Below are 26,859 nucleotides of genomic sequence, written 5' to 3'. Positions count from 1 at the left end.
GATAGAGAGGTGGACTTACTGGAAGGGGAAGCGCAGGACAGGGTGGAGGTCTGGGCAGGACCCCATCCCTCCATGTTGTAGGCAGACACCTGGACATAGTAATATGTTCCCTGCCACAGAACAACACAAAGAGATGGCATTAGCACAATGCACTATGAAATACAATGTAATTAAATAAATTAAACAAAATAGATTTAAAAAATGTTAACATTTTAATGGGTCTTTTTAATTATTACTTGAGTGTCTCTAATAGTGATACAGTTGACAAATGACATATTCTCTTTCATAGCATATACAGTGCGTTGGGTGGCAATGTTTGTCCCTGCATGACTTATACTGTGTGTGTGTGTGTGTGTGTGTGCTTTGGTGTAACAAAGCCCAGCGGAAAAGCATAGTAGAGATTGTATTTAATATGCGTATGTGCTGCTTACTATCGAGTGCCTCCGCAGCTGACCATAACTCACTGAGGCCAGGCCCAACATCAGGTTTCCTTGACCCCTCAATGAACTACAGCTATTACAGCATGACCCAACAGCCACTTCCATCTCCATGTCTCTATGCATCCCTACGTGTCTGTGTTGCAGTGTGTATATGTGTCTATCGCCATCTCTATGTGTGCAAGCGTCCCTATGTATCATGCATCCCAGTGTGTGTGGGAGGCTCCCATCCCATGTCTACAACAGCCTACCACCACAAGTAACACGACACATGGTCTTGCTGTGGAACCAGCCTGCCCTCCCCTTTTCAGCCAGATCAATCAGGCAGCCGCCAGCCACTTCCTGACCCCACGCTGACTGCTGTCATGTGACGGTGGCTCCCGGGTCATACTGCACTGTGCCAAGGGGCGGCATGGTGACAGGAGACACTCGTTTCGCACCACTTCGATACAGCTACGACAGGAAGTGATTTTCTTGGCAGGTGAGTAGAGAATTTTCAAAATCAAATCAAATCCAATCAAATTTTAATGGTCACATACACGTGTTTAGTGTAATGTGGGTACAGCGAAATGCTTGTGCTTCTAGTTCCGACAGTGCAGCAATATCTAACAAGTAATATCTAACAACATATACCCAATACACACAAATCTATGTAAGACAATTGGATTTAAAATATATAAATATATGGATGAGCAATGTCAGAGCGGCATAGACTAAGATACAGTAGATAGTGTAGAATACAGTGTAAACATATGAGATGAATAATGCAAGAAATGTAAACATTATTAAAGTGACTAGTGCTATTATTTAAAATGACTAGTGATCCATTTATTAAGTGGCCAGAGATTTGAGTCAGTATGTTGGCAGCAGCCTCTCTGTGTTAGTGAATGCTGTTTAACAGTCTGATGGCCTTGAGATAGAAGCTATTTTTCAGTCTCTCGGTTCCAGCTTTGATGCACCTGTACTGACCTCGCCTTCTGGATGATAGCGAGTTGAACAGGCAGTTACTCAGGTGGTTGTTGTCCTTGGTGATCTTTTTGGCATTCCTGTGACATCGGGTGCTGTAGGTGTCCTGGAGGGCAGGTAGTTTTCCCCCAGTGATGTGTTGTGCAGACCTCACTACCCTCTGGAGAGCCTCACGGTTGTGGGTGGTGCAGTTGCTGTATCAGGCGGTGATACAGCCCGACAAGATTCTCTCAATTGTGCATCTGTAAAAGTTTGTGAGTGCTTTTGGTGACAAGCCAAATTTCTCCAGCCTCCTGAGGTTGAAGAGGCGCTGCTGCGCCTTCTTCACGACGCTGTCTGTGTGGGTGGACCAATTCAGTTTGTCCATGATGTGTACGCCGAGGAACTTAAAACTCACTACCCTCTCCACCACTGTCCCGTTTATGTGGGTAGGGGGGGTGCTCCCTCTGCTATTTCCTGAAGTCCACAATCATCTCCTTTGTTTTCTTGATGTTGAGTGAGAGGTTATTTTCCTGACACCACACTCCCAGAGCCCTCACCTCCTCCCTGTAGGCTGTCTCGTCATTGTTGTTAATCAAGCCTACTACTGTTGTGTCGTCTGTAAACTTGATGATTGATTTGGAGGCGTGCATGGCCACGCAGTCATGGGTAAACAGGGAGTACTGGCATCCTCGTGCGGCCCCAGTGTTGAGGATCAGTGAAGTGGAGATGTTGTTTCCTACCTTCACCACCTGGGGGCAGCCCGTCAGGAAGTCCAGGACCCAATTGCACAGGGTGGGGTTCAGACCCAGGGCCTCAAGCTTAATGATGAGCTTGGAGGGTACTATGGTGTTGAATGCATTCTTACATACACTACCATTCAATTGTTTGGGGTCACTTAGAAATGTCAGTGTTTTTGAAAGAAAAGCACATTTTCTGTCCATTAAAAGAACATCAAATTGATCAGAAATACAGTGGAGACAATGTTAAATGTCTACACAGTGTAGACAATGTAGGAAATGACTACTGTAGCTGGAAGCGGCTGATTTTTTATGGAATATTGACATGGGCGTACAGAGGGCCATTATCAGCAACCGTCACTCCTGTGTTAGGTAATCCACGTTTATCATCTTAAAAGGCTAATTGATCATTAGAAAACCATTTTGCAATTATGTTAGCACAGCTGAAAACTGTTGTTCTCTTTAAAGAAACAATAAAACTGGCCTTCTTTAGACTAGTTGAGTATCTGGAGCATCAGCATTTGTGGATTTGATTACAGGCTCGAAATGGCCAGAAACAGAGAACTTTCTTCTGAAACTTGTCAGTCTATTCTTATTCTGAGAAATGAAGGCTATCCCATGCGAGAAATCGCCAAGAAACTGAAGATCTCGTACAACGCTGTGTACTACTCCCTTCACAGAACAGAGCGAACTGGCCCTAACCAGAATGGAAGTACATTAAAGTGTCTAGTTTGAGAAACAGACACCTCACAAGTCCTCAACTTCGCTTCATTAAATAGTACACATAAAACACCAGTCTCAAAGCCAATAGTGAAGAGGCAACACCCGGGATACTGGCCTTCCAAACAGAGTTCCTCTGTCCAGTGTCTGTGTTCTTTTTCCCATCTTACTCTTTTCTTTTTGTTGGCTGGTCTAAAATATAGCTTTTTCTTTGCAACTCTGCTAGAGGGACAGCATCCCGGAGTCACCTCTTCACTGTTGACATTGAGACTGATGTTTTGCGGGTACTATTTAATGAAGCCAGCTGGTCTGCGCATGCTCTGAGGACATGGCTAGGGATGCCGTCTGGGCTGGCAGCCTTGCGAGGGTTAACACGTTTAAATGTCTTACTCACATCGGACATGGGGAAGGAGAGCTCACACTCCTTGGCTGTGTCGGTGGCACTGTGTTATCCTCTAAGTGGGCAAAGATCGTGTTTAGCTTCTCCGGAAGCAAGACGTTGGTGTCTGCGACGTGGATGGTTTTTTGTAGTCCGTGATTGTCTGTAGACCCTGCCATATACGTCATTGAATTGCAACTCCACTTTGTCTCTATACTGACGTTTTGCCTGTTTGATTGCCTTGCGGAGTGAATCACTATTCTGTTTGTATTCTGCCATATTCCCAGTCACCTTGCCATGGTTAAATACGGTGGTTCCTGCTTTCAGTTGTTGTTTTGCCGAAAGGAGGGTGTGGGAGGGTCTTGCATGAAGTTGGAATAACAATGGTTGAGTGTTTTTCTAACGTGAGTACTACAGTCAATATGCTGATGGAATTGAGCCTTTTCCTCAAAATTGCTTTGTTTACAATCCACAAATAAAATAAATACAGCCTCGGGATATATGGTTTTCAGTTTGCATAAAGTCCAGTGAAGTTCCTCCTCAAACCGTCATGGTATCGGTTTGAGGGGGGAAATATGTGGCTGTGACAATAACCGAAGAGAATTCTATTGGGAGATAATACGGTCGGCATTTGATTGTGAGGTATTTTAGGTTGGTTGAACAAAAGGACTTGAGTTCCTGTATGTTATTACAAATACACCATGTGTTGTTCATCATGAAACATACACCACCTCCCTTCTTCTTCCCGGAGAGATGTTTATTCCTGTCGGCGTGATGATCTGAGAACCCAGATGGCTGGACCGACTCCGACAGTATATCCCGATAGAGCCATGTTTCCGTGAAACAGTATGTTACAATCCCTGATGTCTCTCTGGAAAGAAACCCTTGCCCTGATCTCATCAACTTTTTTATCCACAGACTGAACATTAGTAAGTAATATACTCAGGTGGTGTGAGCGCCTCCTAAGTCGGACTAGAAGACTGCTTCGAGTTCCTCTTTTTCGCTAACCCTCTTTTTCGCTAACCCTGATCCTTTTCCTAACCTTAACCTAAATATCCTAACCTGCTGCATTAATTCTCCTAACCTGCTGTGTAAAATCTCCTAACCTGCTACGAAAAAGTAACTTCTGTATCGAAGTGGTGTTAAAAGAGTGTTTCTCATGGTGACAGGGCTTATAGGACCTATAGACACTAGGGGATTTCTCCTGCACAATAATGTTGGGGGGGGGGGGCGTCTGTCTAAAATCAGGTTGTGTATTAGGGGGGATAACAAGCTGCTCTTTAATTATGTATATATCAAATCAATCACTATATATATATATATCAAATCAATCACTAAATCAAAGTTTATTAGTCACCTACACATAAACTTAGCACTGTCAAATGTGTTTACTTTCAGCAAACTTAACATGTGTAAATATTTGTATGAACATTACAAGATTCAACAACTGAGACATACACTGAACAGGTTCTACATACATATGACTAACAGAAATGGAATAATGTGTCCCTGAACAAAGGAGGGGTCAAAATCCAAAGTAACAGTCAGTATCTGGTGTGGCCACCAGCTGCATTACTACATTAAGCACTGCAGTGCATCTCCTCCTCATGGACTGCACCAGATTTGCCAGTTCTTGCTGTGAGATCTTACCCCACTCTCCCACCAAGGCACCTGCAAGTTCCTGGACATTTCTGGGGGAATGGCCCTCACCCTCTGATCCAACAGGTCCCGGACGTGCTCAATGGGATTGAGATCCGGGCTCTTCGCTGGCCGTTGCAGAACACTGACATTCCTGTCTTGCGGGAAATCACGCACAGAACGAGTAGTATGGTTGGTGGCATTGTCATGCTGGAGGGTCATGTCAGGATTAGCCTGAAGGAAGGGTACCACATGAGGGAGGAGGATGTCTTCCCTGTAACGCACAGTGTTGAGATTGTCTGCAATGACAACAAGCTCAGTCCGATGATGCTGTGACACATCGCCCCAGACCATGACGGACCCTCCACCTCCAAATCCATCCGGCTCCAGAGTACAGGCCTCGGTGTAACGCTCATTCCTTCGACGACAAACGCGAATCCGACCATCACCCCTGGTGAGACAAAACCGCAACTCGTCAGTGAAGAGCACTTTTTGCCAGTCCTGTCTGGTCCAGCGACTGTAGGTTTGTTCCGGTGATATCTGGTGAGGATCTGTCTTACAACAGGCTACAAGCCCTCAGTCCAGCCTCTCTCAGCCTATTGCAGACAGTCTGAGCACTGATGGAGGGATTGTGTGTTCCTGGTGTAACTTGTTGTTGCCATCCTGTATCTGTCCCACAGGTGTGATGTTCGGATGTACTGATCTTGTGCAGGTGTTGTTACACGTGGTCTGCCACTGCAAGGACGATCAGCTGTCCGTCCTGTCTCCCTGTAGCGCTTTCTTAGGTGTCTCACAGTACGGACATTGCAATTTATTGCCCTGGCCACATCTGTAGTCCTCATGCCTGCTTGCAGCATTCCTAAGGACCCTGGGCATCTTTCTTTTGGTGTTCTTTAGAGTGAGTAGAAATACCTCTTTAGTGTTCAAAGTTTTCATAACTGTGACCTTAATTGCCTCAGGGTCCTGAAAAAGGGACGTTTCTTTTTTTGCCGAGTTTATTTTCAGATGTTATCACAGGTGCAGTAAAATGCTTGTGTTTCTAGCTCCAACAGCGGTACACAAACAGGTAACAGCGGTAATAATACCTAGCAATACAAACCAATACAAAGAAAATCCACAAAGTAGAAAGAAAGAATATTAAGAATTATCGGAATGAGCAATGTCAGACTCTGGAAAGAAATATACATTGAGTATACAAAACATTAAGGACACCTTCTTCATATTGAGTTGCGCCCCACCATTTGCCCTCATAGACTCTACAATGCGTCGAAAGCGTTCCACAGGGATGCTGGCCTATGTTGACTAACAATGCTTCCCACAGTTGTGTCCACTTGGCTGGATGCCCTTTTCTTGACACTTGTTGAGCATGAAATCTCAGCAGCTTTTCAGTTATTCACACAAACCAGTGCATCTGGCACATACTACCATACCCAGTTCAAAGGCACGTAAATAGTTTGCCTTGCCCATTCAACTTCTGAATGGCACCCATACACAATCCCATGTCTCAATTGTCTCAAGGCTTAAATCTCCTCCCTCTACAAATCAAATTCAATCAAATCCCACTTTAACAGACCTTACCGAGAAATGCTTACTTACAAGCCCTTAACCAACAATGCAGTTCAAGAAAGAGTTAAGAAAATATTTACAAATTAAACTAAAGTAACCAATAATAAAAAGTAACACAATAAAATTTAAATAATGAGGGTATATACAGAGGGTGCTGGTACTGAGTTAAAGTGCAGGGGTACAGGTTAGTCGAGGCAATTTGGACATGTAAGTAGGGGTAAAGTGACTATGCATAGATAATAAACAGCAAGGAGCAACAGTGTAAAACTGTGTCAATGTAAATAGTGGCCATTTGATTAATTGTTATGGGGATAGAAGCTGTTAAGGAGCCTTTTGGTCCTAGACTTGGCCCTCCGGTACCGCTTGCCAATAAAGAGGCTTGGACCCTTTATTGTCGACACGGAGCCCCGCAGATCCATCACGACTGGACTGCCGACGTGATCGCTCAATACAACAGGCTATTCTGTTACGATGTCGGCGAAGAAACATCTACTAGCCCCGACCCGCTAGCTTTTCTGAACGCTGTGTCCCCTGCTCGCCTAGCGTAGTAATGACTACAGAACGGCACCCTGACTCACCTATTGCTGCTCTTTTGACCCTATGATCACTCGGTTACACAGCTGATGCCCCCTGGACTGTTTCAACAGCATGGTACCTCATTTTGTTTACCTGTCGGCCCCAGCCTCGAACTCAGGTCCTGTATGTATCTAACTGATCCGCTCTGCCCATTCATCGCCATGTACCCGCTGTTGTCTTAGCTCTCCTGATCAACACCTGTGATTGCTGTATGCCTCACTCTAATGTCAATATGACTTGTCTACTGGTGTCTTGGCTAGTTCTTATTGTTTTATTTCACATTAGAGCCTCATTCCTGCTCAAAATGCCTTAGATAGCTCTTTTGTCCCACCCCACACACATGCGGAGACCTCACATGGCTTAACTGGTGCCTCCAAAGACGAAACCTTTCTCATCTTCACTTAACGCCTAGGTTTACCTCCACTGTACTCTCATCCTACCATGCAATTGTCTGTACATTGTGCCCTGAATCTATTCTACCATGCCCAGAAATCTGCTCCTTTTATTCTCTGTTCCAAACATACTAGACGACCAGTTCTTATAGCCTTTAGCCGTACCCTTGTCCTACTCCTCCTCTGTTCCTCTGGTGATGTAGAGGTTAGCCCAGGCCATGTAGCCCCCAGTTCCACTCCTGTTCCCCAGGCGCTATCATGTGTTGACTTCCATGCATGTTAACATCAGAAGCCTCCTCCCTAAGTTTGTTTTATTCAGTGCTTTAGCATCCTGATGTCCTAGCCGTGTCTGAATCCTGGCTTAGGAAGGCCACCAAAAATTCTGAAATTTCCATCGCCAACTACAACATTTTCCTCCAAGATAGAACTGCCAAAAGGGGTAGAGTTGCAATCTATTCCAGAGATAGCCTGCAGAGTTCTGTCCTACTATCCATATCTGTGCCCAAACAGTTCAAGCTTCTTCTTTTAAAAATACACCTTTCCAGAAATAAGTCTCTCACTGTTGCCGCTTGTTATAGACTCCGCTCAGACCCCAGCTGTGCCCTGGACACCATATGTGAATGAATTGCCCCCCGTTTAGCTTCAGAGTTTGTACTGTTAGGTGGCCTAAACTGTGATATGCTTAAATCAAATCAAATCAAATTTATTTATATAGCCCTTCGTACATCAGCTGATATCTCAAAGTGCTGTACAGAAACCCAGCCTAAAACCCCAAACAGCAAGCAATGCAGGTGTAGAAGCACGGTGGATAGGAAAAACTCCCTAGAAAGGCCAAAACCTAGGAAGAAACCTAGAGAGGAACCCGGCTATGTGGGGTGGCCAGTCCTCTTCTGGCTGTGCCGGGTGGAGATTATAACAGAACATGGCCAAGATGTTCAAATGTTCATAAATGACCAGCATGGTCCAATAATAATAAGGCAGAACAGTTGAAACTGGAGCAGCAGCACAGCCAGGTGGACTGGGGACAGCAAGGAGTCATCATGTCAGGTAGTCCTGAGGCATGGTCCTAGGTCTCAGGTCCTCTGAGAGAGAGAAAGAAAGAGAGAAAGAGAGAATTAGAGAGAGCACACTTAAATTCACACAGGACACCGAATAGGACAGGAGAAGTACTCCAGATATAACAAACTGACCCTAGCCCCCCGACACATGAACTACCGCAGCATAAATACTGGAGGCTGAGACAGGAGGGGTCAGGAGACACTGTGGACCCATCCGAGGACACCCCCGGACAGGGCCAAACAAGAAGGATATAACCCCACCCACTTTGCCAAAGCACAGCCCCCACACCACTAAAGGGATATCTTCAACCACCAACTTACCATCCTGAGACAAGCCCGAGTATAGCCCACAAAGATCTCCGCCACGGCACAACCCAAGGGGGGGCGCCAACCCAGACAGGAAGATCACATCAGTGACTCAACCCACTCAAGTGACGCACGCCTCCCAGGGACGGTATGAAAGAGCCCCAGTAAGCCAGTGACTCAGCCCCTGTAATAGGGTTAGAGGCAGAGAATCCCAGTGGAAAGAGGGGAACCGGCCAGGCAGAGACAGCAAGGGCGGTTCGTTGCTCCAGAGCCTTTCCATTCACCTTCCCACTCCTGGGCCAGACTACACTCAATCATATGACCCACTGAAGAGATGAGTCTTCAGTAAAGACTTAAAGGTTGAGACCGAGTTTGCTTCTCTTACATGGGTAGGCAGACCATTCCATAAAAATGGAGCTCTATAGGAGAAAGCCCATGTACGGCAGGACCAAATCAGAGAGATAAGGTAGGAGCAAGCCCATGTAATGCTTTGTAGGTTAGCAGTAAAACCTTCAAATCAGCCCTTGCCTTGACAGGAAGCCAGTGTAGGGAGGCTAGCACTGGAGTAATATGATCAAATTGTTGGGTTCTAGCAGCCGTATTTAGCACTAACTGAAGTTTATTTAGTGCTTAACACCCCGCTGTCCTACAATCTAAGCTAGATGCCCTCAATCTCACACAAATCTTCAAGGAACCTACCAGGTACAACCCTAAATCCATAAACATGGGCACACTCATAGTTATCATCCTACCCAACCTGCCCTCTGAATACACTTCTGCTGTCTTCAACCAGGATCTCAGCGATCACTGCCTCATTGCCTGCATCCATTATGGGTCAGCGGTCAAACGACCACCCCTCATCACTGTCAAACGCTCCCTAAAACTCTTCAGCAAGCAGGCCTTTCTAATCGACCTGGCCCGGGTATCCTGGAAATATTTTGACCTTATTCCGTCAGTAGAGGATGATCTCACACAAACTGTATATATAGATTTATATCTGTTCTATTGTGTTATTGACTGTACATTTGTTTATTCCATGTGTAACTCTGTGTTGTTTGTGTCGCACTGCTTTGCTTTGTCTTGGCCAGGTTGCAGTTGTAAATGAGAACTTGTTCTCAAATGGCCTACCTGGTTAAATAAATGTTAAATAAATACAAGAAATACGGTAGCAGAGAGAGCAGTCTATGACTTAGGTGAATGGACTCTTTGAAACTTTTGTTGGTCTTTCCTCTGACACCGCCTAGTATATAGGTCCTGGATGGCAGACAGATCTTCCCCAGTGATGTACTGGGCCATACGCACTACCCTCTGTAGCTCCTTATGGTCAGATGTCGAGCAGTTGCCATACCAGGCGGTGATGCAATCCATCAGGATGCTCTCGATGGTGCAGCTGTAGAATTTTTAGGATTTAAGATTTAACAAGTGAAACCAATAAGGGATCATAGCTTTAACCTGGATTCATATGGTCAGTCTGTCATAGAAAGAGCAGGTGTCCTTAATGTTTGTATACTCAGTGCATTCGGAAAGTATTGACTGAGACATTGTGACTTTTTGACATTCTGATTGGGCTTCTCTCTGATGTGATGGGCCTGTGTGTACATATGTGTGAGCGTGTCAGTGTGTTCCGCCTCTCTGACTGAGGCATTGAACTTGGATGTAAGATTTTCTGGAAACAAAGTTATTTATTTGTCAAGAGTAGTAGGCTAAGGCCTAGTTCTCTGTGACATTTTAGAGACACATTTGCATACACCCACACACACACTCATGAAGAAGTTTCACTTTCAAACACACACAGAGAGCACAAAGAAGGAAGAACATTGAGAGAGAAAAGTAATGCAGTAAAATGGTTAACACTGTTCTAATGTTTTTTGCAATAAAGTATGATGGATATAGACAAGGTTTGTTAGGGCCTGTAGGAGGTTGATAATGAAAGGTTATAATGCTGAAATGTTGTAATGATGGGATGTTTAAATTGTTGGATATCTAAGAGGTAGTAAGTTAGGTTAGAGGGGGATTGTAATGGAGCTAAGTGGGGAACGATAATGTTAAAAAATGTATGTTTTAAAAGTTAAGGTTAATAAAGTACATTAATAATGAAGTTCCCTGGTCAGAGCTGCCAAGAAGACACATCCTATCAAGGCGGGCATCCTGTGTAGGCGAGCGTCCTGCCTAGGCGAGGAAAGGAGCGATGTCCGCATTAAGTGTTAACCACTGAATGCGTCATCGGAGCAGGTGTCAGTCACGTTGGTCTAGCAGAAAATAGAATGGAGGGTATAAAAGAGCTATGGTTTTTGGAGAGGAGCACTCTCCTTGAGAAAGAAGAACCTGTCGACTGCTGGAAAAATATTTTTGCTGTGGCTTTTAAACTTCAGATATCTTTAGATTTTTATTGCACTTATATTTAGATTTGTATTATACTCAGTTAAAGTAAAATTGTAGGAGGAATCCTTTGTGACGTGGTAAGGTTGGACCCAGGTGCAGAGAAGAGACAGGCGAGGAATCTGTGGTTAAGGATAAACATAATACTTTACTGAGAAACGGTAACGGAAGGATCACAGTACATTCGAAAAAACAACAAACACTCAGTCTCGAAAACTAATACAACAGGTGTAGTGCTTACAGTGAAATGAATACCTTACAGTGAAATGTTTACTTACGAGCCCCTAAACAACAATGCAGTTTCAAAAAAATATGGATAAGTATAAGAGATAAAAGTAACAAGTAATTAAAGAGCAGCAGTAAAATAACAATAGCGAGATTATATACAAGGGGGGTGCCGATACAGAGTTAATGTGCGTGGGCACCGTTTAGTTGAGGTAGTATGTAGGTAGAGTTATTAAAGTGACTACTAATGTGCATAGATGATAACAACAGAGAGTAGCAGGGGTGTAAAGAGGGGGTGGGGCAATGCAAATAGTCTGGGTAGCCATTTGACTAGATGTTCACGAGTCTTATGGCTTGAGGGTAGAAGCTGTTTAGAAGCCTCTTGGACCTAGACTTGGCACTCCGGTACCGCTTGCCGTGCGGTAGCAGAGAGAACAGTCTATGAATAGGGTGGCTGGAGTCTTTGACAATTTTTAGGGCCTTCCTCTGTCGGTCCTGGATGGCAGGAAGCTTGGCCCCAGAGATGTACTGGGCCATTCGCACTACCCTCTGTAGTGCCTTGCGGTTGGAGGCCGAGCAGTTGCCATACCAGGCAGTGATGCAACCAGTCAGGATGCTCTCGATGGTGCAGCTGTAGAACCTTTTGATGATCTGAGGACCCATGACAAATATTTTCCTGAGGGGGAATAGGTTTTGTCGTGCCCTATTCACGACTGTCTTGGTGTGCTTGGACCATGTTAGTTTGTTGGTGATGCCTCTAGGACTGTCTCTGCCGCCCTCTGGTGACAGGTGGAACCATGACATCCTTAAGGTTATCTCATTCATAGAGGTTTGGTAAAGTAGTTGTTAGAGGTTTAGACGCCATTTGAGGGACTGAACGTCCTGAGGGGGGAGCCAAAAAACTGTTTATAGTGTTGTAAAAGGTAAGAAACCATTTTTCTTGTTATTAAATATTGAAACTAACATTTTATTGGCGCGGCCCAACAGGTGTTTAGGTAAGGGCTCTGAAGGTGGTCTATCAATTTAATTTACTGTACATTTTTTGCATATCATTAGATTTGTGATGTTGATTTGTGATTGATTGATTGATCTGGGATTTTTTTATGCATGTTTCTGGAATTCTGAATAAACTTGCTTTATTGTTCTGAAAACCTGTGTCATCAAAGAGTCATACAAGTACATGTTATGTTACTCTAGGTTTTCCCAGAATAGACTTGATTGATTGAGGATTTTCATAGCATCTGGTTAGATAGTCTATCAGAGACTCAAGTGGCTGGTATAAAGGAACCTAACCTGAGACCCAACTATAGGTACTGAGTGCATTGGTAGGAGTAGTAGGAGGAGAGATTCTGGGCTAAGCCGGGAGAGAGCCTCTCATAGTGTTCTAAAGTTGAAGCTCTGGCCTGGATGATCCTGAAGAGGTGCCGGGTTGCAGGGTAAAGGATCATAGGCACTTCGGAGATAGCCCACTCTACCGCAAGGCTCGTACTGTTGAGTTTGAGGGACAGTCCCTAGCTGTATACTAGCTCAGTAGTAAGGCAGAGCGGCATCTATCAGATCTGTAGGGATTAGGGTCAAGAGATAACGGAACTTCCATTGGGTAGAGAGGGCCTAGTTGAGTCAGTTAATCCTGCAGGGGTGGTATTTTAGCTTGTACATGTTGATAGAATAAGTTTATTTATTTAATTTGACCTTTATTTTGACAGGGAGTCATGCCTAGAGACCAATATCTGTTTTATAGATGAGCCCTGTATACACATTTAATACACATTAATATACACTATACACATCACTATACACATCAATATTCACATCAATACACGAAAACAAAACACAATCATAGAAAACAAACACATTCTTCAGTAAAAAGATCCTCAATCAATTGCCAAAGAGGCACCAATTCATCCAATTTTAGAGAGCCTTGGAGATTATTCCACAAGTAAGGTACAAATATCTAAAAGCATATTTACCTAACTCAGGGGTGATCGATTGGATCTCCACAGTTAGCCATCCCATGGGACTGGGTCTGGTATCTCGCCCTCTTTGGGCTAGGAGGCAATATTTTCAAGTCCGGATGAAAAGCATGCCCAAAGTAAACTGCCTGTTACTCAGGCCCAGAAGCTAGGATATGCATATAATTGGTAGATTTGGATAGAAAACACTCTAAAGTTTCTATGTCTGTGAGTATAGCAGAACTGATATGGCAGGCGAAACCCCGAGGACAAACTATCCGCCCCCAAAATATTTCCAGTTTACACTATTTTCAATGGCTAGTACTATAATTATAAGCCCAAGTCCTTCCAAATTGCAGGGCTTCCACTAGATGTCAACAGTCTTTAGAAAGAGTTTCAGCGTGTTTTTTGGAAAAATGACCCAGAAATTGTAGTTTTTCTAGGTGGCTCCCATTTTGGCTGTAGTGTTTCCAAGCTCATGGAGGAAAGAGCGTTCTTTCTTGTTTATCTCCAGTAAAGACAATAACAATTCTCCGTCTTCTATTTTATCATTTATTTTAAACGTTGTTTGACTTGTTTGGAGAAGTTTATTAGTAACGTTTGGGATTCATTTTGTATGCATTTTAATGGAGGGAAACTGAGTGGATTATTGACTGAAGCGCGCCAGCTAAACTGAGTTTTTATGGATATATAATAAGGCCTTTATCGAACAAAAGGACCATTTGTAATGTAACTGGGACCTTTTGGAGTGCCCAACAGAAGAAGATCATCAAAGGTAAGGCATTTTTTGTATCGCTATTTCTGACTTTCGTGTCGCACCTCCCTGGTTGAAATATGTTTGTCATGCATTTGTATGATGGGGCGCTGTCCTCAGATAATCACATGGTTTGCTTTTGCCGTAAAGCCTTTTTGAAATCTGGTGGCTGGATTAACAAGAAGTTAAGCTTTATTTTTGATGTATTGCACTTGTGATTTTATGAAAGTTAAACATTTCTAATAATTTGATTTGAATTTTGTGCTCTGCAATTTCACCGGATGTTGTCGATGTTCCGCTAGCAGAATGTCTGCCGTAACAGGTTTTAATAATGAAGAACGGTATGGTGGAAGTTTATGCAGGAGGGCTATTCTCTGGTAGCTGGGGGGAAACAACATCAGTGCTTTGGAATAGCCTTGGGTTGAGTTCAGTGGGTAGAAAACAGAGTAAAACGGGTAGGTGTCATCTAAACTTGTCCAATAAGAGCATAGAATTTCTGCCACGGAATTGAGTTTTTCCATTGCAAAACGTTTTGGTACAGTGTGCCCTACTGGGCGAACATGACTCTGATGTTTGAGTATACTCACAGGTGTGAGGTCAGTAATGTTGCACTGCAGTAGACTGGTGTCCTCTACTAGCGTCTCACCCAACAGAGGACTGTGGGAAGGGGAACTGCTCTACCTCACTGTGGAGCACACATGCACACGCATTCACACACGCATGTGAATGCGAATGCAAATACGCACACTCACAGTTACATTTGTGCATAGGGAATAAACTAAACTTTCCGTTGCGAGGTAGAATAGTAGAATAAACGAGATGCAATTTTGAAATTTGGTCAGAACTCATATGGCAGGCAGAAACCTGAGATGAAATCCAAACAGGAAGAGGGAAATCTGAGGTTGGTCGATTTTCAACCCAGCCCCTATTGAATACACCTTGGGATATGGATGAAGTTGCACTTCCTAGGGCTTCCACTAGATGTCAACCGTCTTTAGAAACTCGAATGAGGCTTCTACTGTGTTGTGGAGCCGGATGGGAGCTCTTTGAGTCAGTGGTCTGGCAGAGAGCCAGGTCCTTGTCATGCGCATTTCACATGATAGCGATCAGCGTTCCATGGCTTCTCTACAGTCCTAGGAATTCTCCGGTTGGAACTTCATTGAAGATTCATGATAACAACATCACAAAGATTGATTCTATACTTAGTTTGACAAGTTTCTTTGACCTGTAATATAACTTTTTGAAGTTTTCGTCCGACATTCGTATGGACCTGCACGAGTGTTTGGATTTGTGTACTAAGCGCGCTAACAAAAGTAGCTACTTGAACATAAATAATGGACATTATCGAACAAATCAAGCATTTATTGTGGAACTAGGATTCCTGGGAGTGCATTCTGATGAAGATCGTCAAAGTTAAGGGAATATTTATAATGTGATTTCTGATTTCTGTTGACTCCAACATGGCGGATAATTGTATTTGTTTTCTGACCGCCGTCTCAGATTATTGCATGGTTTGCTTTTTCCTTAAAGTTTTTTCGAAATCTGACACAGCGGTTGCATTAACCTTTATAGCGCATGCTCGATAACATTCCGTTGAAAAGGCAGTGCGTGATTTTTTTTTTTTTTTTCAGAAATATGTAACTTTCACACATTAACAAGTCCAATACAGCAAATGAAAGATAAACATCTTGTTAATCTACCCATCGTGTCCAATTTCAAAAATGCTTTACAGCAAAAGCAGCACATATGATTATGTTCGGTCATAGCCAAGTCGAAAAAACACAGCCATTTTTCCAGCCAAAATAGGAGTCACAAAAAGCAGAAATATAGATCAAATGTTGATGATCTTCATCAGATGACACTCATAGGACATCATGTTACACAATACATGTATGTTCTGTTCAATAATGTGCCTATTTATATAAACAAATCTCAGTTTACATTGGCGCCTTACGTGCAGTAATGTTTTAATTCCAAAACATCAGTGATTTTGCAGAAATACTCATAATAAACATTGATAAAAGATAAAAGTGTTATTCACAGAATTAAAGATAGACTTCTCCTTAATGAAACTGCTGTGTCAGATTTTAAAAAACTGTACGGAAAAAGCATAATCTGAGAATGGCGCTCAGAACCCAAAAGGAATATCAGTGGGACTGTTGAGCTAGCGTAGGCTAATGTGGTTAGCATGAGGTTGTAACTAACAAGAAATTTCCCAGGACATAGACATATCAGATATGGGCAGGAAGTTTATATTCTTGTTAATCTAACTGCACTGTGCAATTTACAGTAGCTATCACAGTGAAATAATATGCTATTGTTAGAGTGCACAGTTATGATCTTGCAAATGTATTAATAAACCAATTAGGCACATTTGGGCAGTCTTGATACAACATTTTGAACAGAAATACAATGCTTCAGTGGATCAGTCTAATTTACACATACACTGCTGCCATCTAGTGGCCAAAATCTAAGTTGCACCTAGATTCATAAATCATATATTGGCCTTTCTATTGCGTTTCAAAGATGATGATTTTTTTTTCTTGTATTATCTTTTACCAGATATAATGTGTTATATTGTCCTACATTAATTTCACATTTCCAGAAACTTCAAAGTGTTTCCTTTCAAATGATATCACGAATATGCATATCCTTGCTTCAGGTCTTCAGGGTATGGCATTTTAGGCGAAAATTGAAACAAAGGGTCCAATCCTTAAGAGGTTTTAAATGAGAACACAGACACGCTACACACACTCATATAAGAAGCACACCCACACACACAGGCCTACTCACTCATACACACACGCATGTACTGTATGCATACATACACCAGGGAGGACGGTTATGTTCATGAGCATGGCCTTATTTCTATTACAGCATATTGGATGATTGTCATTCATATTCCATTCACCCAGTTCAATGTAACCTCGATAGGTTTAGCCTTCTACATGATACAAAAATGTTTCCTATACTCATCATGAGGTTTCTACAACTTAGCCTGTGAATGAAAGTTTACAATGTAGGTGCACACATGTCAGGAAAACATGTGAGGTGACATACACCTACACATGGTCAGACACTGACACATTCACTATCACACACTCTGGGCTGCATCTATCTGATCTAGGATGTAATCATTAGTCCAACAGTTGCAAACAAGAGTTTCCGCTGGACACATTCAGGTATGTTTATCCCTGTTTTCTTCCTTTTGCTTCCGTTTAAGAAACGTTGTCCAACAGAATTGACCCCTGATCACACGTAAACACAGTCCACTAACATAGCAGCCACATTCCTTCTTGCATCTACACGCTTTCTTCTCACCTTTTCCCTTCACTTGTGGACTTCAATGCACAACACATCCGCTGTATGTGACCAAGTGAAAAATAAACTTTCCAAGCCAAACCATATCATAACCGCTACTCACAGCCTACATTGTTGTCACCATATTAGCTAAATTAACACCATAGTCAACATAGCTAATAGAACTAACGCGTTAGTAAACCCGCTACAATCATGCAGTAACGTTACTTACAGTGTACAGTCAGTAAGCACTTACACCGGTGGTCCCTGGTGGCAATAAATTAGTTAAACCAAACACTTACCTTGACTTGGAAGAGTTCCAGTGTTGTGTTGGATAGTCATAGCCAGCTAGCTAACATAGCATCCCTCTGTTTACCGTGCAGTACCGAAGAGCCCTTACTGCTGCTCGATCATCCTATTTTTCTAACTTAATTTAGGAAAATAAGAACAATCCGAAATTCCTTTTTGATACTGTCGCAAAGCTAACTAAAAGCAGCATTCCCCAAGAGAGGATGACTTTCACTTTAGCAGTGATAAATTCATGAACTTCTTTGAGGAAAAGATTATGATTATTAGAAAACAAATTACGGACTCCTCTTTAAATCTGCGTATTCCTTCAAAGCTCAGTTGTCCTGAGTCTGCACAACTCTCCCAGGACCTAGGATCAAGAGAGACGCTCAAGTGTTTTAGTAATATATCTCTTGACACAATGATGAAAATAATCATGGCCTCTAAACCTTCAAGCTGCATACTGGACCCTATTCCAACTAAACTACTGAAAGAGCTGCTTCCTGTGCTTGGCCCTCCTATGTTCAACATAATAAACGGCTCTCTATCCACCGGATGTGTACCAAACTCACTAAAAGTGGCAGTAATAAAGCCTCTCTTGAAAAAGCCAAACCTTGATCCAGAAAATATAAAAAACTATCGGCCTATATCGAATCTTCCATTCCTCTCAACATTTTTTGAAAAGGTTGTTGCGCAGCAACTTACTGCCTTCCTGAAGACAAACAATGCATACGAAATGCTTCAGTCTGGTTTTAGACCCCATCATAGCACTGAGACGGCACTTGTGAAGGTGGTAAATGAAATTTTAATGGCATCGGACCGAGGCTCTGCATCTGTCCTCGTGCTCCTAGACCTTAGTGCTGCTTTTGATACCATCGATCACCATATTCTTTTGGAGAGATTGGAAACCCAAATTGGTCTACACGGACAAGTTCTGGCCTGGTTTAGATCTTATCTGTCAGAAAGATATCAGTTTGTCTCTGTGAATGGTTTGTCCTCTGACAAATCAACTGTAAATTTCGGTGTTCCTCAAGGTTCCGTTTTAGGACCACTATTGTTTTCACTATATATTTTACCTCTTGGGGATGTTATTCGAAAACATAATGTTAACTTTCACTGCTATGCGGATGACACACAGCTGTACATTTCAATGAAACATGGTGAAGCCCCAAAATTGCCCTTGCTAGAAGCATGTGTTTCAGACATAAGGAAGTGGATGGCTGCAAACTTTCTACTTTTAAACTCGGACAAAACAGAGATGCTTGTTCTAGGTCCCAAGAAACAAAGAGATCTTCTGTTGAATCTGACAATTAATCTTAATGGTTGTACAGTCGTCTCAAATAAAACTCTGAAGGACCTCGGCATTACTCTGGACCCTGATCTCTCTTTTGAAGAACATATCAAGACCATTTCAAGGACGACTTTTTTCCATCTACGTAACATTGCAAAAATCAGAAACTTTCTGTCCAAAAATGATGCAGAAAAATTAATCCATGCTTTTGTCACTTCTAGATTAGACTACTGCAATGCTCTACTTTCCGGCTACCCGGATAAAGCACTAAATAAACTTCAGTTGGTGCTAAATACGGCTGCTAGAATCCTGACTAGAACCAAAAAATATGATCATATTACTCCAGTGCTAGCCTCTCCACACTGGCTTCCTGTCAAAGCAAGGGCTGATTTCAAGGTTTTACTGCTAACCTACAAAGCATTACATGGGCTTGCTCCTACCTATCTCTCTGATTTGGTCCTGCCGTACATACCTACACGTACGCTACGGTCACAAGACGCAGGCCTCCTAATTGTCCCTAGAATTTCTAAGCAAACAGCTGGAGGCAGGGCTTTCTCCTATAGAGCTCCATTTTTATGGAACGGTCTGCCTACCCATGTCAGAGACGCAGACTCATCTCTTCAGTGGGTCATATGATTGAGTGTAGTCTGGCCCAGGAGTGGGAAGGTGAACGGAAAGGCTCTTGAGCAACGAACCGCCCTTGCTGTCTCTGCCTGGCCGGTTCCCCTCTTTCCACTGGGATTCTCTGCCTCTAACCCTATTACAGGGGCTGAGTCACTGGCTTACTGGGGCTCTCTCATGCCGTCCCTGGAAGGGGTGCGTCACCTGAGTGGGTTGATTCACTGATGTGGTCATCCTGTCTGGGTTGGCGCCCCCCCTTGGGTTGTGCCATGGCGGAGATCTTTGTGGGCTATACTCGGCCCTGTCTCAGGATGGTAAGTTGGTGGTTGAAGATATCCCTCTAGTGGTGTGGGGGCTGTGCTTTGGCAAAGTGGGTGGGGTTATATCCTTCCTGTTTGGCCCTGTCCGGGGGTGTCCTCGGATGGGTCCACAGTGTCTCCTGACCCCTCCTGTCTCAGCCTCCAGTATTTATGCTGCAGTAGTTTATGTGTCGGGGGGCTAGGGTCAGTTTGTTATATCTGGAGTACTTCTCCTGTCCTATTCGGTGTCCTGTGTGAATCTAAGTGTGCATTCTCTAATTCTCTCCTTCTCTCTTTCTTTCTCTCTCTCGGAGGACCTGAGCCCTAGGACCATGCCCCAGGATTACCTGACATGATGACTCCTTGCTGTCCCCAGTCCACCTGGCCGTGCTGCTGCTCCAGTTTCAACTGTTCTGCCTTATTATTAAAAGACCATGCTGGTCATTTATGAACATTTGAACATCTTGGCCATGTTCTGTTATAATCTCCACCCGGCACAGCCAGAAGAGGACTGGCCACCCCACATATGCTCTCTCTAATTCTCTCTTTTTTTCTCTCTCTTGGAGGACCTGAGCCCTAGGACCATGCCCCAGGATTACCTGACATGATGACTCCTTGCTGTCCCCAGTCCACCTGGCCGTGCTGCTGCTCCAGTTTCAACTGTTCTGCCTTATTATTATACGACCATGCTGGTCATTTATGAACATTTGAACATCTTGGCCATGTTCTGTTATAATCTCCACCCGGCACAGCTAGAAGAGGACTGGCCACCCCACATAGCCTGGTTCCTCTCTAGGTTTCTTCCTAGGTTTTGGCCTTTCTAGGGAGTTTTTCCTAGCCACCATGCTTCTACACCTGCATTGCTTGCTGTTTGGGGTTTTAGGCCGGGTTTTCTGTACAGCACTTTGACATATCAGCTGATGTACGAAGGGCTATATAAATACATTTGATTTGATTTGATTTGTTTGAGCAGGGTGTTTGAGTAGGCTAAACTAGATAGCTGCATTTGCTAGCTAAGTAAGTGAAAGTGAAAATAAATGATGATAAATGATGAAATATCTCTCTCTTTCTTTCTTTTTTAAAAACTGTTCAACTATTGTCTTTCTCTCTTTTTGAGTCAACAACTCAGTACTAGATTTATTATCTGATCCTTTGATTGGGTGGACAACATGTCAGTTCATGCTGCAAGAGCTCTGATAGGTTGGAGGACATTCTCCGGAAGTTGTCATAATTACCGTGTAAGTCTATGGAAGGGGTGGAACCATGAGCCTCCGGTTTTGTATTGACGGAAGGTAGCTGTCCTCCGGTTACACCATGGTACAGAGTGCTGTTGAGGCTACTGTAGACCTTCATTGGAAAAAAGTATGCTTTCATCAATTTGGTGATATGTCAATATATTTATATACATATATATATTTATTTTTTAAATGAATTCACTGAGGAGGATGGTCCTCCCCTTCCTCCTCTGAGGAGCCTCCACTGACATACACACACACACACACATACGCACAAACACACATGCTTGCGAGTACACACTACACACACCTACATGCACACACACACACACACATGCACACCCCCGCTTCGTCCCAGCCATCACAACGTGGAACCCATTATCAGCTCAGCCCAGACAGAATGTCATCAAAGAACAGAAAATGTCATCAAAGAACAGAAAATTTGAAATCAAGGAAATGCTGGACACACACATACATACACACACACACACACACACACACACACACACACACACACACACACACACACACACGCACACACACACACACACACACACACACAGTATATTTTACAATTAAGTTGCACAAGGTAGTGCCCCTGGGTGTGTACTATGTGTGTTTTGGGTCTGCATGTGTGTATCTACTGACTGGTATGCTCAAAGCCCGTCTGCATGCGTCTGAAGAGCCGGTGCCTCCACTCGCAGGCTTTGAGTTGCCTCTCATGGTTCGACGACTCCCGCTCCCCGGGGCCCTCGGTACGCACCTGGGACTGTAGGTCCCCCATGCGCTCCTCTGCCTCATGGACCAATGTGGCCAGGTGAACAGCCCTCAAGGCTCACGACTGCTGGGCACAACAACAGTTGTAATTTATATTAAGACTAGAATCGCCGAGGTGATCAACACATTACTTTATCAGCCATGCTCTTTGAAATTAAATTATAACTTTTGGGGGAATAAAGAGTGCAGATATCCTTTTTTTTCATTTCTTCAACATATTGTTCTTCCCTCAGAAAACGAGACCCAATAGATGTGCTGAAAACACACAACTCTTTGATTCTAAGAAACCTCCTGTTTTCCCATAACCCACTGGTATAACACTCTAGCCTTTTTAATGTCTTTGTTTGTCAGAGGCACTAACGCAAATTCCCAATTAAAGCCCATTTAACTGCGGAGTCACCCTTTAACCTCTTGAGTGTAGGGGGCAGTATTTTGATGTTTGGATGAAAAATGTACCCAAATGAAACTGCCTATTTCTCAGGCCCAGAATCTAGAATATTCGGAGGCTGCTAGATCACAGGCGGCAGAACGGCCTAATGAAGATGACTAATATCGCATCAAGATGACTAACAACACCCCCTGAACACCATCGTGTTTTTCGTCTCCCTTTTTCTCTATATTTTTCTCTATATTTGATCAGCAATGCAGAGAATAAGATTTTGTTTCTTTAAAAAAAAAGAACCACCAATCGAGGATACAGACAGCTCGAGAGGTATGCTTAGATATGCAGAAAAATAAGATTTTTTTTTTACATAGAGTTAAGCAAAATTATTATGGCTCTAGATTGCAGGAAAAAGCTGTTTCATGTGTTTGAAATATGCTAAATTCTCCATCTTCCAGAAACCCCCCCCCACAGCCATCCTCATGTACTTCGTGCCCCCTTAGATTTTTGGGGTGCATGACAGCCCTTTGCATGTCTCAGTATGTCTCAGTGTTTTGTCCCTCTCTTGTACCATCTGAGCAACACAGGACCACTATGAGTCTATGCCTGTCTCTGTCTCCCTCTGTTTGTCTCTGTACAGTATGTCTCTTCTGACATCTCTGTCCCTGTCTGTCTCAGGGAGCCACATACAGACTCTGTGAAGTATCCTACAGCAGAATCAATGGCTTCCTTTCAAAGCCCAACAAAAACCATGCATTGTCTTTGATCTCAATTCTCCTCCGATGGAGTTTGATTACAATGGTTCTTATAAAAACGCTGACACTGTATCCTGACTAGGGCTGATGGGAGATACCTTTATCTCGCTCTCCCTCTCTTTCTATTTTCCTCTCTTTTTTCTTCATGTGTTATTTGGGCTCCGGAGAGCAATCAAAGAGCGAACTCCAGTAAACACCACTTTCCCTCAAGTGTTTTCAATTTGGTGATACCTTTATAAAATGTCTGGACAGGTTCTGGAAAGGGAGTGCAAACACAAATAGTCTGGGAGAGCTCGGTGAGGCCTAATCGTTAGCAGAGAGTGAGACGGCGGAGGCTGCTAGATCACAGGCGGCAGAACGGCCTTATGAAGATGACTAATATCGCATCAAGATGACTAACAACACCCCCTGAGCACCATTGTGTTTTTCGTCTCTCTTTCTTTCTTTCTTCTCTCTTTGCCAACTTTGACATACTCTGTAGTGTGGGAACATGCTGTTGTTTGGTGCGTGGTTGTTCTGCTGGTTGTGGTTGCTGTGGCAACTGCTCTGGTTGCCGTGGCGGGTACAGGTGCCACGAGGATGGCCATGCTTGCCAGAGTTAGAATGAAGTCACTTTTAGCCACTGATCGAAATTCAGTTTTGTGGGCCTCCCGAGTGGCGCAGCAGTTTAAGGCACTGCATCGCATTGCTAGAGGCGTCACTACAGCCCCGGGTTTGATGCCGAGTTGTAACACAACCGGCCATGATTGGGAGTCCCATAGGGCGAGGCACAATTGGCCCAGCGTCGTCCAGGTTAGGGAAGGGTTTGGCTGAGGGGGGTCTTTACTTGGCTCATTGCGCTCTAGCGACTCCTTGTGGCAGGCTGGGTGCCTGCAGGCTGACCTCGATCACAAGTCGAACAGTGTTTCCTCCGACACATTGGTGCGACTGGCTTCCGGGTTAAGCAGGCGGGTGTTAAGAAGCGCAGGTTTGGCGGGTCATGTTTCAGAGGATGCATGACTCGACCTTCGCCTCCCGAGCCCACTGGGGAGTTGCAGCAATTAGACAAATTGGGGAGAAAATTAAGTTTTGTGTTTTACAGGTTAAGATTTGGGTAGGGTAAGCTTATCCTAAATCAGTACCAGAAGTGCAACTTCTACTCATACTATGGTTTATGATGGAACATGCTCCATATTTTCGTCAATAAACAACTGTTATGATCCTATAAGCTAAGGAGCGGGTGTGCAAGTGGGCACACAGACAGACAGAAAGTCAGTCAGTCAGAACAAACATAGCCAGACAGAAAGACAGACAGATAGCCAGTCAGCCAACCAACCAGCAAACCAGAACAGGTACCCACAGTGGTGGCTTTCCTTGGCTCCAGCGTGGAGCAGCAGCCTCTCCATGGGTATGGTGTTGGTCATGACGGCCATGTCCAGGGGCAGCAGGCCCTCACTGTTTGGGATGTTGAGGTCCAGTTCTTCCTTGGCTCTGGCGTGGAGCAGCAGCCTCTCCATGGGTATGTTGTTGGTCATGACGGCCATGTCCAGGGGCAGCAGGCCCTCACTGTTTGGGATGTTGAGGTCCAGTTCTTCCTTGGCTCCGGCGTGGAGCAGCAGCATCTCCATGGGGATGGTGTTGGTCATGACGGCCATGTCCAGGGGCAGCAGGCCCTCACTGTTTGGGATGTTGAGGTCCAGTTCTTCCTTGGCTCCGGCGTGGAGCTGCAGCACCTCCATTTGTATGGTGTTGGTCATGACGGCCATGTCCAGGGGCAGCAGGCCCTCACTGTTTGAGATGTTGAGGTCCAGTTCCTCCTTGGCTCCAGCGTGGAGCAGCAGCACCTCCATGGGTATGGTGTTGGTCATGACGGCCAAGTCCAGGGGCAGCAGGCCCTCACTGTTTGGGATGTTGAGGTCCAGTTCTTCCTTGGCTCTGGCGTGGAGCAGCAGCACCTCCATGGGTATGGTGTTGGTCATGACGGCCATGTCCAGGGGCAGCAGGCCCTCACTGTTTGGGATGTTGAGGTCCAGTTCTTCCTTGGCTCCGGCGTGGAGCAGCAGCCTCTCCATGGGTATGGTGTTGGTCATGACGGCCATGTCCAGGGGCAGCAGGCCCTCACTGTTTGTGATGTTGAGGTCCAGTTCTTCCTTGGCTCCGGAGTGGAGCAGCAGCCTCTCCATGGGTATGGTGTTGGTCATGACGGCCATGTCCAGGGGCAGAAGGCCCTCACTGTTTGGGATGTTGAGGTCCAGCTCTTCCTTGGCTCCGGCGTGGAGCAGCAGCCTCTCCATGGGTATGGTGTTGGTCATGACGGCCATGTCCAGGGGCAGCAGGCCCTCACTTTATGGGATGTTGAGGTCCAGTTCTTCCTTGGCTCCGGCGTGGAGCTGCAGCACCTCCATTGGTATGGTGTTGGTCATGACGGCCATGTCCAGGGGCAGCAGGCCCTCACTGTTTGGGATGTTGAGGTCCAGTTCTTCCTTGGCTCCGGCGTGGAGCAGCAGCACCTCCATGGGTATGGTGTTGGTCATGACGGCCATGTCCAGGGGCAGCAGACCCTCACTGTTTGGGATGTTGAGGTCCATCTCCTGGTGCTCCACTGCCTCGAACAGCACCTTGTTGCTCTGGAACTAACACACATAAACAAATGTTTAAAGAGATACTTCAGGATGTTGGCAATCAAGCCCTTTAACTCGTGGATTCCATTTTTATATCTGTGTGCAATTTGAAGGAATTTTTGAACTAGCGTTAGCACAATGCCTGGAAGTCTATGGTAACTGCTAGCATGCTAGTATATACCATAGACTTTCAGTCATTGTGCTAACGCTAGTAAGCATTGGCTTGCAAAACTAACTCTAACTTATAGAATACTGAATGCAGAGATATAACAAATGGTATCCGTGAGTTCATCTGACTAATTGAGAAAATCCTGAAATATCCCTTTAATGAGACTTTGGTGTTTGGGGCTGTGTTGAGCATGTCTTGAATCAGTGTTGTGTCTGTGTTGAACCAGTGTTGTGTCTGTTGAGCCTGTGTTGTGTCAGTGTTGAGCCTGTGTTGTGTCTTTGTTTAGTCTGTGTTGTGTCTGTTGAGCCTGTGTCTCGCTTGTATCTCACCTGTGTTTAAACCTGTATTGACCGTGTGTTGAGCCTGTGTCCCTCACCATGGTGGACTTGCGGAGGTGCTCCTTGTCACACCGTCCTGACACCACACTGTCCTCCAGGTCAGGCAGGTTGCCCGCAAGGAAACTCCCCGACAAGTTCCTGTAGAGGCGGCAGGCAGCGCTCGGGGATGACAGGCTGGTGGACTTGTTCCGGGTGGGAAGAGGGTTAGGCTTTCGCATCTCTCGCTGGGTCATCTTGGCTGAATCATCCCTGTGGGGAGAAAGCAGTGAATCGATGCAGGGGAGGGTCGAAAGTGGCTTTTGGTGAGTATTAGTATCAATCATTATATCAGTATGGTATTTTAGCAGACACCTTTATCCAAGGTGACTCAGAGTATATTTTGGCAACTATAGTATATTCAGTATTTGTGGACCATGAGGGAATCAAATCCATAAGCCCGGTGTTGCTTGGACTTACCCACTGAGCCACTGGAACCAGAGGGGGAATGGGGTGAGTATTATTGTACTTCTGCTATTTTTGAATCACTAGCACTGTGGTTACCAACACTTTTGAAGAATGCACCAAACATTACCTACAGTATGTTTGGTGGGCCACATGTTTGACGCTTCTGCCTTAGATGTTGTTATAATGAACAGTACCTTGCTTGTTAACGTCTTCAAAATGTCTTGTTTAGAATGTCCTTAACATGGAGGCTCTGACGAAGACTAAGAAAACACATTAGATCCTACACCAGCTAT

General features: G+C 44.4%; 1 pseudogene; it reads right to left on the bottom strand.

Annotated features, from left to right (window-relative positions):
* LOC109879603 (ankyrin repeat and fibronectin type-III domain-containing protein 1-like) overlaps positions 1–26,355 on the bottom strand; it is a 52,236-nt pseudogene extending 25,881 nt beyond the window's left edge.
* Positions 26,356–26,859: the final 504 nt, after the last annotated feature.

Source organism: Oncorhynchus kisutch, linkage group LG25 (genome assembly GCF_002021735.2).
Source record: "Oncorhynchus kisutch isolate 150728-3 linkage group LG25, Okis_V2, whole genome shotgun sequence".
NCBI lineage: Eukaryota > Metazoa > Chordata > Actinopteri > Salmoniformes > Salmonidae > Oncorhynchus > Oncorhynchus kisutch.
The sequence above is the reverse complement of the archived record's forward strand: the minus strand, read 5'-3'. Positions and strand labels throughout refer to the sequence as shown.